Source organism: Carica papaya, chromosome 2 (genome assembly GCF_054855325.1).
Source record: "Carica papaya isolate Zhongbai chromosome 2, ASM5485532v1, whole genome shotgun sequence".
NCBI classification, from domain to species: domain Eukaryota; kingdom Viridiplantae; phylum Streptophyta; class Magnoliopsida; order Brassicales; family Caricaceae; genus Carica; species Carica papaya.
In genome coordinates, this window is record NC_142310.1 from 16,762,018 (window position 1) to 16,776,902 (window position 14,885).

Sequence of the window (14,885 nt, forward strand, 5' to 3'; positions counted from 1 at the left end):
GGATATCTAGTCAGGCTGACCACATTATACCATTACCCATTTACATAATTTTTCATTCTCTTTTTCCTCAGTCAGCATCATTAATCCACATACAAACAAGCAAAACAGTAATTTATGCCAAACAGACAACATACAGTATCAATATTCCAGTCATTCAACCCATAATCAATAAAACAGTAAAATATGCATACGAAACTATAAAATGAAAACATCAAACCTCATACTGCATTTAAAACTGTAAAACAGGCCAAATAACAGTTAACCGACAAACACACTAGACTCGGGCTCCATTAGCGACCTTAAGCAATTTCACACATTCGTTGATTCATGAAATACCGTTTTATCATTTATTGAACTTTAAAACCGTGATAGGAAATAGGGTGAGGGGTCCTTACACGTTTCGGGGTCCGAACATGGCTTCACAGTGCGCCTACAGGCTGTCCCTAATTTTCCCTGAATTTTTCTCGGGGAACTGAAACGCACTACTAGTACCTGCACGTGTTCCAAAAAATCCAAAATTAGGCCCAGGGCCCCTTTCGGCCAATATCGCAACTCCGACACGGCGGCTCCGCCGTGCTCCGGCGACAGCACCGCCGCTGGCGGCGGCGATTTGCCTCGGGTTGGCTGTTTTCGGCCGTTTCCAGCCGAATTCGGCCACACTCGCATCGGTCCCTGCGAGAAAACAACCCTAGGGCCCTGGGGGGCCAAAAAATCACAGAAAAACGGAGCTTACCGGCAGCGGCGCTCTCGGGTGCGGCGGCTCTCCGGCGAGGTTCGTGTTTTGGTGATTCGGCTCCGGTCAACCTGTAGAGAAAAGAATGGTGATCACGGTGATATAAAAATTACATCAAACGGAGGCCGGGAAGGGCCTCATCGGAGGCAAAAACCGAGAAGGGGCGCGGCGGCGCCGCTGGGCTTCGGCTGTGTATTCCGGCCGTTTGGCCGAAATTTTGGCTCCAATTTGGCCACAGGAGGAATCAGCGTGGAAAAACAAGTCAGGGGTACGAAATTTACCTCGATCAGCGGTCGGAAATTTCCCCGGTGCGGCGGCGGGTGGCGGCGGCCGACTTCTGGTTCGTCTTCTCCTGCGAGCGGCAGGCGGCTAGGGTTTGTGGTCTGGTGTGGGGGTTCTATTTATAACCCTTTGCCTTTTGATCTCAGCCGTCCATTTTGTTTTAATCTGGGTCGTCCGTTTTTGATTGAATCTGGGCCGTCCGTGCGATTGCATCTGGGCTGTCCGATCGCACGCTTGATCTGGGCCGTCCGATCGCGCCTACACAGATCGCCAACGTGGCCCGTTCCGAAACGACGTGGTCTTGCCGCGTGGCAGGTCCCGGTTGGCCGGGACTGCTGACCGGGCCTGCTGACGTGGCTGCCGACATGGCTTTTTTTTTTTTTTTTTTTCGGCCCCTTTCCGGGCGCTACAACTCTCCCCCCCTTAAAGAAATTTGGTCCACAAATTTGCCTCATTACTCTTGATCAAACAGATGGGGATATTGGGCCTTAAATTCTGATTCCAGTTCCCAGGTGGCCTCCCTGGACGTGTGGTTCTGCCACACGACTTTTACAAATGATATTTCCCGGTTGCGGAGTATTTTGCTCTCTCGGTCCGTGATACCGACCGGTACTTCTTCATAAGACAAGTCCTCTCGGAGTGGAAGCGGTTCATGAGCCAAGACATGAGAAGGGTCCGGATTGTACTTACGTAGCATAGATACGTGAAACACATTATGAACCCGGGAGAGCTCAGGAGGCAGTGCAAGTCTGTAGGCCGTGGTACCAATCTTGTCTAAGATTTTAAAGGGTCCAATATATCTGGGGTTTAATTTTCCCCTCCTGCTGAACCTACTAATCCCCTTGAAGGGGGTGACTTTAAGAAACACCCGGTCGCCTTTCTCAAAGGTCAGGTCTCTCCTCCGAGTATCAGCATAACTCTTCTGCCTACTCTGAGCTGTCTGGATGTTCTTCTTGATCTTAACTATCTTGGACGTGGTTTCTTCTACCAAATCCGGGCCAAACAATCTTCTATCGCCCACTTCTTCCCAATAGATCGGTGACCTGCACGGACGCCCGTATAGTGCCTCGTCGATGCTTGCTTGGTAACTGTTGTTGTAAGCAAACTCTATCAGGGGTAGGTGGTCGTCCCAATGGCCCCCGGAGTCAAGGACACAAGCTCGGAGCATATCCTCCAGTGTACGAATTGTCCTCTCTGATTGTCCATCGGTTTGGGGGTGGAAAGCAGTACTAAGAGACAGCTTTGTTCCCATAGCTTGCTGGAAACTATTCCAAAACTGAGAAGTGAATCTGGGATCCCTGTCGGATACCACTGTTACCGGAACTCCATGCAGTCTGACTACCTCCCGGATATACATTCTTACCAACTTGTCCAAAGGATCAGTCATTCTAATGGCCAGGAAGTGGGAAGACTTAGTGAGTCGGTCAACAATTACCCATATAGCATCATGTCCCGATCGTGCCTTGGGTAGTCCCGATACGAAGTCCATGGTGATATGTTCCCACTTCTACTCTGGAATCGGTAAAGGCTGAAGTAACCCGCCCGGGCGTTGATGTTTTGCTTTGACCTGCTGACATACCAAGCATTTAGATACAAAGTCGGCTATATCTCTCTTCATCCCATTCCACCAGAACCGAGGTCGCATAGTTTGGTACATTTTCGTACTTCCTGGATGCATGGCGAACCTTGAACTATGGGACTCTGTCATGATGTCTCTTCTTAACTCACTGTCTTCTGGGACACACACTCTGTCCTTGAAACGAATCAATCCGTCGGCAGAGATCTAAAATTCTGAGCTCACTATCTGTTCTGCATTCTTCTTGCGGGTTACTAGGGCGGGGTCGACTGACTGGGCTTCCTTTATTCTTTGGATTAACTCGGGTTGGACTGCTAAGTGGCCCAAACATGTGACTCTCTTCAGGTCTCGCAGGTGAACCTGCTGTGTAGCCCCAATGGACCTACATTCTGAAACCATCAGATGGGCTAGGGTGCCTGCACTTTTCCTGCTGAGGGCATCGGCCACCACGTTGCTCTTACCTGGATGGTATAGGATGTCACAATCATAGTCCTTGAGGAGTTCCATCCACCTTCTCTGACGCATGTTGAGATCCTTCTGAGTGAAGATATGCTTCAAACTTTTATGATCGGTGTAGATCTGAAAGGTCTCTCCATACAAATAATGGCGCCAGGTTTTCAAGGCGTGTATGATTGCGGCAAGCTCCAAGTCATGGGTAGGATAGTTCTTCTCATGATTCTTTAGCTGTCTAGACCCATATGCTATAACCTTTCCATGCTGCATTAGGACACAACCCAGGCCCAGATAGGAGGCATCACTATAAACTGTGTACCCTCCTGATCCACTCGGTAGAGCCAGCACTGGTGCAGTAGTCAGTCGCTTCTTCAACTCTGAAAAGCTCCTCTCGCAGTTCTCATTCCATTCAAACCTTGCATTCTTCTTTGTGAGTCGGGTCAGAGGAGCTGCTAGACTAGAGAACCCTTCGATAAACCGGCGGTAATAACCTGCCATCCCTAGAAAACTGCGAATTTCCTTAACTGTTGTCAGCCTTTTCCAACCAAATACCGCTTCAACTTTTTCGGGGTTCACCGACACCCCTTCCTTCGATATAACATGCCCTAGGAAGGCGGTTTGTTCGAGCCAAAATCCACACTTACTCAACTTCGCATACAACTTCTTTTCCTTGAGTACTTGCAGGACTTGGGCAAGATGATGAGCATGTTCTTCCCTACTTTTTGAGTAGACTAAGATATCATCGATGAACACGATGACAAATTGATCCAAGAATTCTCTGAAGATTCTATTCATTAGATCCATAAAGATGGCCGGGGCGTTGGTTAGCCCAAACGGCATAACCAGGAACTCATAGTGTCCGTACCTGGTTCGGAATGCCGTCTTGGGGATGTCTTCGGCTCTCACTTTTACCTGATGGTAACCTGATCGTAGATCTATTTTGGAAAAGACCTGTGCACCCTGCAACTGATCGAAAAGGTCATCAATCCGGGGAAGATGGTACTTGTTCTTAATTGTTACCTTGTTTATCCTTCTATAATCAATGCACAGTCTCAACGTTCCATCCTCTTTCTTTGCAAAAGTAACCCTGGCACCCCATGGGGAAATGCTGTGTCTAATGAAGCCACTGTTTTGTAGCTCAGTGATTTGTTTCCTTAGCTCTTCCATCTCGATGCGGCTCATTCGGTAAGGAGCTACCGAGATGGGCTGGGTTCCTGGCTGTAAGTCTATGGTGAACTTGACCTCTCTGTCCCCTGGTAGACCGGGCAGTTCATCCGGAAATACGTCTGAAAAGTCTCGAACTACTGGAATCTCTTGGATACAAACTTCTTTCTTGGGTTTACCTAGTTAGAGAAAATACAATATTAAGGCATTGGGAATTAAGAAGAAAAGAATTTGCCATTAGGGGAAATCAGTACCGAATAATTTTATTAACTTGTAAATGGCTCCTCGTTGGGAGGATTAAATACAATCTTTCTGTTAAAGCAGTCTATGGTGGCGTGATACGCCGCTAGCCAATCCATTCCTAGGATTACATCAAAATCCCTTGTGTCTAACCCTATCAGGTCTACCCTCAATTTCCTATCTGCTATCTGCACGGCACATGCCCTGTAGACAACCTCTCCTAGCAATGTCTCCCCCCCAGCGGTAGATACAAGCAATAATGAATTAAGTCTATCAGGTGATACACAAATTTTGGAAACAAGAACATGTGAAATAAAAGAATGTGATGCACCAGTATCAAACAAAACATGAGCAATGTGGCCAGAGATAGTATACATACCGTGTACCACGTCCGGGTCTGCGTCGGCATCCTTCTGGGTAAGGTTGTAAACTCTGCCCTGGATTGGAGGCCTCCCTTGATTCTGGTTCCTAGGGCACTCCCTCGCATAGTGCTGGGCACTGCCGCATATGCGACAGGTGTTGTTGAGGCGGTAGCAGGGTCGGTCCCCATGATCCCTGCCGCAGTACTGGCAGATCTTCCCACGTGCTGCCCCCATAGCCTGAGGAGGGGCCTGGACGGCAGGTCTGAGCCTCTTACTAGGTTGGACAGGCATGGTAGGCGCTGGCCTGCGGAGCGGGGCTGAGGGTCGGGAACTTCCCGCTAGCTGAGGGCGGGTGTCGAAGCTCCTTTCTATGATCTGCGCCTTTGCCAGGACTATTGAATATGTCTCGAGCTCCATCACCAATAAGTGTTGTCTGATCGCCGGGCGGAGACCCCACTGGAATTTCCTGGCCTTTCGGCCCTCATCCAACAATGTCTCCGGGGCATGTCGGCCCAGCTCCAGGAACTTGCAGGCATACTCCGACACTGTCATATTTCCCTGGACCAATTGAGCAAATTCCATTTCCTTTAAATGTTGGATGTGTTTAGGGAGATACTCCGCATGGAAGGCCGCTAGGAACTGCTCCCAAGTAACTGGTACAGGCAGGGTGGCCCGCTTGAGCTCCCACCAGCGTACTGCTTCCCCTACCAGCATGTAGGAGGCAATGGTAGCCCTCTGCTCAGGAACTACTCCCAAGGTCTCAAAAGCTCTCTCAGTCTCTGCCAGCCAGTATTGGGCCTCTTCGAAAGAGAATCCCCCTGAAAAAGTAGAAGGGTTCAGTCTCCTGTACCTCTCTATGAAGCCGGGGTCGATCAAGGAGGGAGCGGGGTCCCGAGGTAGAGGAACTGGGGCCGGCTGAGGGTGAACTAGGGGACCCTGTGGTGGCGCCTGCTGATGTGGTGGGGGCACTGGAATGTGCTGGGGCGGCACCTGTTGGTACTGTGGCTGTGGTACCGGATCGTACCGCGGCTGTGGTGCCGGGTGGTACCGTGGAGGAACATGCTCCTGCTGGGGTAGCTCGGGATCAGCCTACTATAGCGGGGGCTTAACCTGCGCCAGCAGAGGAGGTCCCGGTAGCTCCCTTCTCTCCTCTTGCCTTCGCTGGGCAGCTGCGAGAGCCTCCACCATCTCGAATAGTCTATCTAAATCCTCTCGAAGTGAATTATCTGGGGCCGCTCGGTTTAGTGGGGGCCTTCCTCTCCTCATTCCCGTGTACCTACATTCACAAGGAATGATTGAGTAACGATATATCGGTGAGTATTTCTCTAAGGCACTATTGTGTAAGGGATGGGTCCGAGGAAATGCGGCTCTGATACCAACTGTAACAGCCCCGAAAATTCATAATGGAATGTATATTAAAAATATCAAATGTGGAAGCGAAGTCAAAATTTGAATAACATCCCTTACACCAAAACCAAAAACGTGCTCACAAAATATAAAAGATCAAACTATCTAAGGGGGAAACTTGAAAGTAAAAACTACGAATGTGACTATGGAGTCTTTAGGCGTCTCCCTCGTCGTCCTCCTGCGGAACCAGCTCGGGAACGATGTCCTCTTGATCTGAAATGATTAAATAAGGAATGAGCTACACTAACCCAGTAAAGACATCACGATATCTCACCGTCACGGAGGTAAAGGTGGGTAGAAAACACAAAAAAGACCAATGGAGCATAATTTACAACAAATCTTTTTATCGATAATAAAACCTTTACCATTCACTTACCTCGGTGAAATTTATAAAACAGCATACGAAAGCAATAACATCATCATCATCATGAAACCATATATATAAACTGTACAACATAATACCTATCAAACTTTTCGTAATTCAATCGTTACACAATATATTTTCCTCATTTACCAGCCCACTAGTATCCATGGGGATCCATAGGGGTCCCGCTACCCGTTAACCCTTAACACCTGAAATCATATTCCAGGACCGTCCCCATACCCCGTCCGGTATGGGCGCCAAAACATAGACCTCATTACCCCGTCCGGTATGAGGGTGAAACGGGCCGTCCCCATACCCCGTCCGGTATGGGCGCCAAAACACATAAGATCTTTATACCCCATCCGATATGGGAGACCACAATCCCGGTAGGGTTCCCTACGGACCCGGTCCGTCCACCATCTCCCAGGATATCTAGTCAGGCTGACCACATTATACCATTACCCATTTACATAATTTTTCATTCTCTTTTTCCTCAGTCAGCATCATTAATCCACATACAAACAAGCAAAACAGTAATTTATGCCAAACAGACAACATACAGTATCAATATTCCAGTCATTCAACCCATAATCAATAAGACAGTAAAATATGCATACGAAACTATAAAATGAAAACATCAAACCTCATACTGCATTTAAAACTGTAAAACAGGCCAAATAACAGTTAACCGACAAACACACTAGACTCGGGCTCCATTAGCGACCTTAAGCAATTTCACACATTCGTTGATTCATGAAATACCGTTTTATCATTTATTGAACTTTAAAACCGTGATAGGAAATAGGGTGAGGGGTCCTTACACGTTTCGGGGTCCGAACACGGCTTCACAGTGCGCCTACAGGCTGTCCCTAATTTTTCCTGAATTTTTCTCGGAGAACTGAAACGCACTACTGGTACCTGCACGTGTTCCAAAAAATCCAAAATTAGGCCCAGGGCCCCTTTCGGCCAATATCGCAACTCCGGCACGGCGGTGGCACCGCCGCTGGCGGCGGCGATTCACCTCGGGTTGGCTGTTTTCGGCCGTTTCCAGCCGAATTCGGCCACACTCGCATCGATCCCTGCGAGAAAACAACCCTAGGGCCCTCGGGGGGCCAAAAAATCACGGAAAAACAGAGGTTACCGGCGGCGGCGCTCTCGGGTGCGGCGGCTCTCCGGCGAGGTTCGTTTTTTGGTGATTCGGCTCCGGTCAACCTGTAGAGAAAAGAATGGTGATCACGGTGATATAAAAATTGCATCAAACGGAGGCCGGGAAGGGCCTCATCGGAGGCAAAAACCGAGAAGGGGCGCGGCGGCGCCGCTGGGCTTCGGCTGTGTATTCTGGCCGTTTGGCCGGGATTTTAGCTCCAATTTGGCCACAGGAGGAATCAGCGTGGATAAACGAGTCGGGGGTACGAAATTTACCTCGATCGGCGGTCGGAAATTTCCCCAGTGCAGCGGCGGGTGGCGGCGGCCGGCTTCTGGTTCGTCTTCTCCGGCGAGCGGCAGGCGGCTAGGGTTTGTGGTCTGGTGTGGGGGTTCTATTTATAACCCTTTGCCTTTTGATCTCAGCCGTCCATTTTGTTTTAATCTGGGTCGTCCGTTTTTGATTGAATCTGGGTCGTCCGTGCAATTGCATATGGGCCGTCCGATCACGCCTACGTGGATCGCCAACGTGGCCCGTTCCAGAACGACGTGGTCTTGCCGCGTGGCAGGTCCCGGTTGGCCGGGACTGCTGACCGGGACTGCTGACGTGGCTGCCGATGTGGCTTTTTTTTTTTTTTTTTTTTCGGCCCCTTTCCGGGCACTACATTTAATTAGTTACAAAAAGTGTCATCAGAGTGCAGACAAAACAAGAAACTCGTAATCATCCTAAGGATCCAAGAAGGGATCCAGATAGGTTTCAAGGAGCATCACAATGGAAGTGTCATCACTTTCATCATCTGGAGAGGGGGCACGGATTAGAAGTGAGTTCCATATAAACTCAGTAAGGAAAACAATATTTAAATTACATTGTTAATGTTTAAAGAGCGAGTAACCTTAAAGAAGAAACATTAAAATTCAAAAATAAATGAGTTACCTCATAAGCTTCCATGGACGAACATATTTTAAATACTTAGAAAATACCGTTATTTGACTTATGAAAACAAGCGATCATATTAATACAGTAAAGGCAGAGATAACATAGAAGAAATCATGGATAGAAAATTTAATAGAAGCTATTCAAACTAAGATTTACAGTAAAAGCACCATCATACAATTAGCCTCAATCACCTTCGTATTTTATTAAGTCTTTTACCAACAATCGCATGAAATTGTTCCAACATATATCCATTAAGGGTAGAGAAGATTCTCAACTACCACCGTGAGTAACCAAATCATTTCAAATTTCCACAAGCCCAGTTCATTTTCCATTTTAGAACAGTTCTATAATAATATTGGGACAGTTCCATAACGATATTGGTTTAGTTCCATAACCATATTGGGATAGTTTCATAATGATATTAGGTCAGTTCCATAACCATATTAGGACAGTGTCATAACCATAGTCATAATTCGCCACTGTGGCCCTACATATCATCCTGCGAATCCACTCTCATTAGAGAAAAACATTGATCATTCACAGGGAGTCGTTCACCAACATTTGTTCAGACGAAGGAGAAACAAAAATCCCTCATAGATAAAGTCAAAAAGATTTTCATTCTTTTTTCTTTCATATTTAGTATCCATTTATGAACGTCACATTTTTAGATATATCACTTATCCACAGTTATTTCACATCCAGAACCTGTTGGGGGTTTAACAACATATTCAGCTAAAGGCCCATTATACCCGAGTTTGACCATTAGGATACTCTTTAAAACTGGATCTCTTTAGAACAAGCCTCTTTACTATTACCAAGGTAGGACAAATGGTCAATCCTACATGTATCTCAAATCATCATTATAACACATTCATTATGAATAAAGTCTCATATATTCAAAAATTAATCACCAAAACAAGCATAGAATTCCATTTCAACAAATCTTCAATTTCATCAAATTAGTTAACTAAAAAAGGCACTTAGAAATGTAAATGAAAATACTAAAGAATCCTTTATCGTAACCATAAAGTATCTAGATCCATCTCTCAGGTGAAGAAGAAAAGGGTCTCGTGAACTTTTTACTTCCTTCCACTTCTTTCTCTCTTTAAATTTGCTATAATTGAAGAAGAAAAATAGTGAGAAATAAAGAGACGATGAAGGCTTATAAAGAGGCAAGGAGGGTCAGATTCGCACCACTTGGCGAAAATCAAAGAGACCAAAGTGGAGCAAAATTGGTGGTCATGGGACCCACACAACAAGGGGAGTTATCCGATGTGACAACTGCTCATGTTAGCATGGTGGTCCACAGGTGGCAGCAAGCAAGTTGCCAGCTGTCTGAGCAGGTGCCTATGCTACGCATTGGCCATTGACGTACAAACCTACTGTTTTTCCTTTTTTTGTTTTATTTTTCTTCTTTTTTGTTCTCTTTTTTTTTCTTAATGTTTCATGAAATTATGTTTAATTAACTTAAATAAAAGAAATTTCTTGAAATCTTTAATGAAAAATAAACCAAAGTGAAAATAGAATTCAAAGCAATAAATTGACAAAATTCAAATGGCCATGTGGCCTAAAAATATAAAAGTTTGACATCTCAATTTAGTGCAAAGGTTAAGGATATTATATTCCCCCCACCTTATAAAAAATTGGTCCTCTAAATTTGAATAAGTTTAAAATAATTTGGGAAATCGTTTCCGCATTTTTTTCTTCCAATTCCCACATCGCCTCCTCCGAAGTGTGATGTTATTATAGTACCTTGACCATGAGAATCCTCTTGTTGCATAGATCCTTTTTCGTTCGATTGATAATCTTCGTAAGATACTCCTAAAAAACTATGTCCGCATGGATAAGAACCATCAGGCGTGGAATTATGTGAGAAAGATCATGGTGATAGTTTTTTAACCATGACGACATGAAAAACATCGCGTAAAGTTGCATATTCTGGGGTAAACGCAAAGCGGTATGCCACGGGGCCACACCTCCCATGATTTCAAAAGGTCCAACGTAGTGAGAACTCAATTTTTCTCTCTTTCCAAACTGCATTATTCCTTTATATAGGAAGATCTTAAGAAAAACAGAGTCACCAACAGCAAAATCCAAAAACCTTCTTCGGTTGTCTGCATAGCTTTTTTGATGACTCTAAACAGTGACAAAGTGTTTTCGTATGACATCGACCTTCTCGATGGTTTTCTGGACATAATCCGACACAGGGATATATTTTTTCCCAACTTCATTCTAGCAGGTTGGAGATCGGTAAGGAATATAATAGATAGCATTAATAGAGTCAAACTGATACTGAAGTGATAGCTGTTGTTATAAACAAATTCACAAAAGAGAATATGTTGATCCTAACTGCCACCAAAGTCTAGAACACATGTGTACAATATGTCCTTTAGTGTTTGAATGGTTCGTTTTGACTGCCTATCAGTTTGTGGGTGATAAGTAGTATTAAATTACATGCTGGTATTAAGAGCCTTTTGAAAACTATTCCAAAAGTGAGAAGTGAAACGAGGATCTCGGTCTGATACCATAGAAATAAGAACACCATGGAGTTAGACGATCTCCTCAACATACAGCTGAGCTAATTTCATGATTATGTCAGTGGTCTTAATAGCAAAGAAATTGACAGACTTAGTTAGTCTGTCCTCAATATCCCAAATGACATCTTGATTCGCACTGGTCCTTGGCAAACCTATGATGAAGTCCATAGTCACGTGTTTCCACTTCCATTCGGGGATGGGGAGACCTTGCAAAAGACCACTAGGTTTCTGATGCTCAACCTTGATCCTTTGGCAAGTGAGACACCGAGAGACACAATCAACAATATCATTTTTTATTTCAGGCCGCCAATAATGGCACATTAAGTCCTAATATATCTTGGTACTACCCGAGTAAATGAATAACTTGGATGCATGAGCCTCCTTCAGAACATGTAGCCTGAGACAGGGCTTATTTAATACCCATATCCGATCTCATAATATGTAAAACCCATCATCCATCATTTTGAATTCGTGATCTTAAGTGGAGGTAAATTTATAGATGTGTTTCAAAATCTCTTGATATGTTGCTTGGGCTTCTCGAATTCTCATGAAGAGTATGGGCTGGATCCGGATCTGGGCAAGGTATGTACCATTTCTGTAATGATTTAAACAGAGATCTTGAATTGTCTCGAGTATCCTCCAGTTAGAAGCTACCATCTAGCCCATTATGGTTGTTCCTTTCTACTAAGGACATCAATGACTACATTTCCCTTATAGAAATGTTAAGGATTTTATAGTTATAGTCCTTCAAAAAGTTCATTCAATGTCTTTGTCTTATGTTCAACTCCTTATGAGAAAACATATGTTTTAAACTTTTATAATCAGTGTAGATTTTAAAATTTTTAAAATTTTGACCATACAGATAGTGACGCTACATCTTTAAAGCAAAAACAATAGTGGCAAGTTCACGATCGTATGTAGGGTAGTTATGCTCATGTGGCTTCAGTTGCCTAGAATCATATGCCACTACCCGATAATATTGCATGGGCACACATCCTAGACTAATATGAGATGTATCGTAGAAAACTTAAAATCATTCAGTATCGTTAGGGAGGATCAACACCAGAGTAATGGTGAGTTGTTGACCAGGGTAATGGTGAGTCAACTCTTGAGTTTGACAAAACTTTCTTCACACTTTTCATCCTAATTGAAAGAGAATCCTTTCTTAGTGAGTTTGGTTAAGGGAGTGGCAATACGGAAAAAATCTTTAATGAAACACTGGTAATATCCTGCCAATCTTAAAAAGCTGCGAACTTTTGTGATGCTTGTCAGTTAGCTCCAATTAATAACAGCCTCAACCTTGGAATGATCCATAGAAATTCTTTTACCAAATACCACGTGATCGAGGAAAGAAACTCGATCTAACCAAAAAGAACAATTACTTAGTTTGACATAAAGTTGGTATTGACGAATGATCTTCAATACTTGAGTAAGGTGAACAACATGCTCCTGAGGATTCTTGGAGTATACTAGGATACCATCAATGAAGATCATGACGTATTGATCCACTATAGATTTAAAAACACAGTTCATGATATCCATGAAAGCGACAGAGGCATTGGTCTATCTAAAAGACATGACTTTAAACTCGAATTGGTTGTACCTATAGAGGAATATTGTTTTCAAAATATCCTCGACCTTAACCTTCAATTAGTGGTTGTCCGACCTAAGATCAATTTTGGAGAAGACAGATGCTCCTTGTAATTGGTCAAATAGGTCGTCAATATGGGACAAATGGTACTTACTCTTGATGGTGACTTTTAGCTCCTGATAATCGATACAAAGTCGGAGGGTCCCGTCATTCTTCTTTGTGAACAACACAGGAGCTCTCCAAGAGGAATCACTTGTTCTGATAAACTTCTTCCTTAAAGCAACAATTTGTTGTCCTAAATCTGCGAGTTCTGCTCGCCCCATCTGATATGTGGGTTTTGAGATAGGTTATGCTCTAGAGACTAAGTCGATGGAGAATTTAATTTATCACTGGGGATATAAACTCGATAATTTCATGGGAAAAATATCCGGGAAGTTAAAGACAACAGAGATTGTCTTAACTGATGGCTCCAGATCCATTTTCTTATGCATCACATAAGTTAGAAAAAAGGAAGATAGAGTTTAAAATAGTCCCATTTATATATAGTCACATATTTTATACATTCAAAGAATTATTAATTCAAAACAAGAATTTTCCATTAAAATTTTAAGATGGTTTCTTTTTTAGTGAGCACATGATTACAATTTTATCATCACAATCTATAATAGCTCGGTAGTTTTCTAACCAATTTATTCCTAGAATGATGTCAAATTTGGAAAAGTCCAGAAGTACTAGATCTATGACTAATTCTTTACCCAAAGCATTTACCCTATAATTTCTATAAACAACGCGTGCTTCCAAAAGTCCTCTAGAGGGTGTTTCTACTACCAAGATTTATCCTAACGGTTCTGGTTTAATTGCTAAGTTTCTAGCAAATTTACAAGATACAAATGAATGAGTAACATTAGTATCAATCAATACACAAGCGATAGAGTTATAAATACAAAGCATACCCTAAATTACAACTGGTGTAATAATGGCGTTGGACTCATCAATATGGAAGACTATCCCTTGCGCGATTGGCTTCACAATGTCCTGGGGTCTCTGCGGACAATCCTTCACGAAATGTTATGTGCTTCCACACTTATAACAGGAATTGTTCAGATGACAGTAGGGCTGGTCACCATGATCTCGTCCACAATGTCGACAGGGCTAACCAAATTAAAAGAGGTTTATAAGAGGTGGGGGTAAGGCATGATTTGGTGCTATACGGGGTTTTTTATTAGCATGGTGGGGGCCAAGGTCAATTATTTTTCTTTTGGGCTGTTGCTGAGAACATATATGAGTGATGCATTGATGTCAGGCCAAGATGAGTCATTCGGCCAAAAGGGCATGCTCAAGGACTTTGGCATAGGTACTGGGCTTCATAAGAACAATGCGGCCAAAAATATTCACTCTAAAACCTTTCCAAGAACTTTTGAGCCTTCCAGCTCTTAGTGGCAACCATTATGGGAGCTAACTAGGACAATTGAACAAACCTAATGGCATACTGGCTAACGATCATACCTATTTAGCATAGGTCTTGAAATTCCTCTTCTTTCTTCTCCCGAACATAAACCAGAAAGAAGTTCTCTAGAAAGGCATCTGTAAAAATATCTCAAGTGGTAGGAGTGTGCAAAACATTTTTCTTAAGTCGTCACCAATGCTCGACTTCTCCAGTAAACACGAAAATAGCTAAGAGGACCTTTTGTTCCTCAATTAGGTCTAAAACATAAAAAAAAAAATTTGATTTATAGAATCCAAGCTTCTGCGGCTAGGGGATCGGGTCCATCATTAAAAGAAGGGGGTTTCAATCTCCTAAACTCAAAAATATTTTGATAAATAATTCTGTCTACATAATGAAAATCATTAGTAGGGGGTGGGTGATTTTGATTACGACTAACAACATAAGTCAAACCTTGGATAGCTCGGAATAATTTTGTGAACTTACCGAGTTGAAGCGTCCTAGGCCTCAGCACATTCTACAGATGGTCTCCCTCGAGTCATTAGTCCCATAAAAGAGGGACAACAAACTTGATGACTAGATAGAAAAGGTCATTTCTAATTCTAAGAATTTTTTAAAGGATGCTAATAATTAAATTAATAATGAAGCAAAA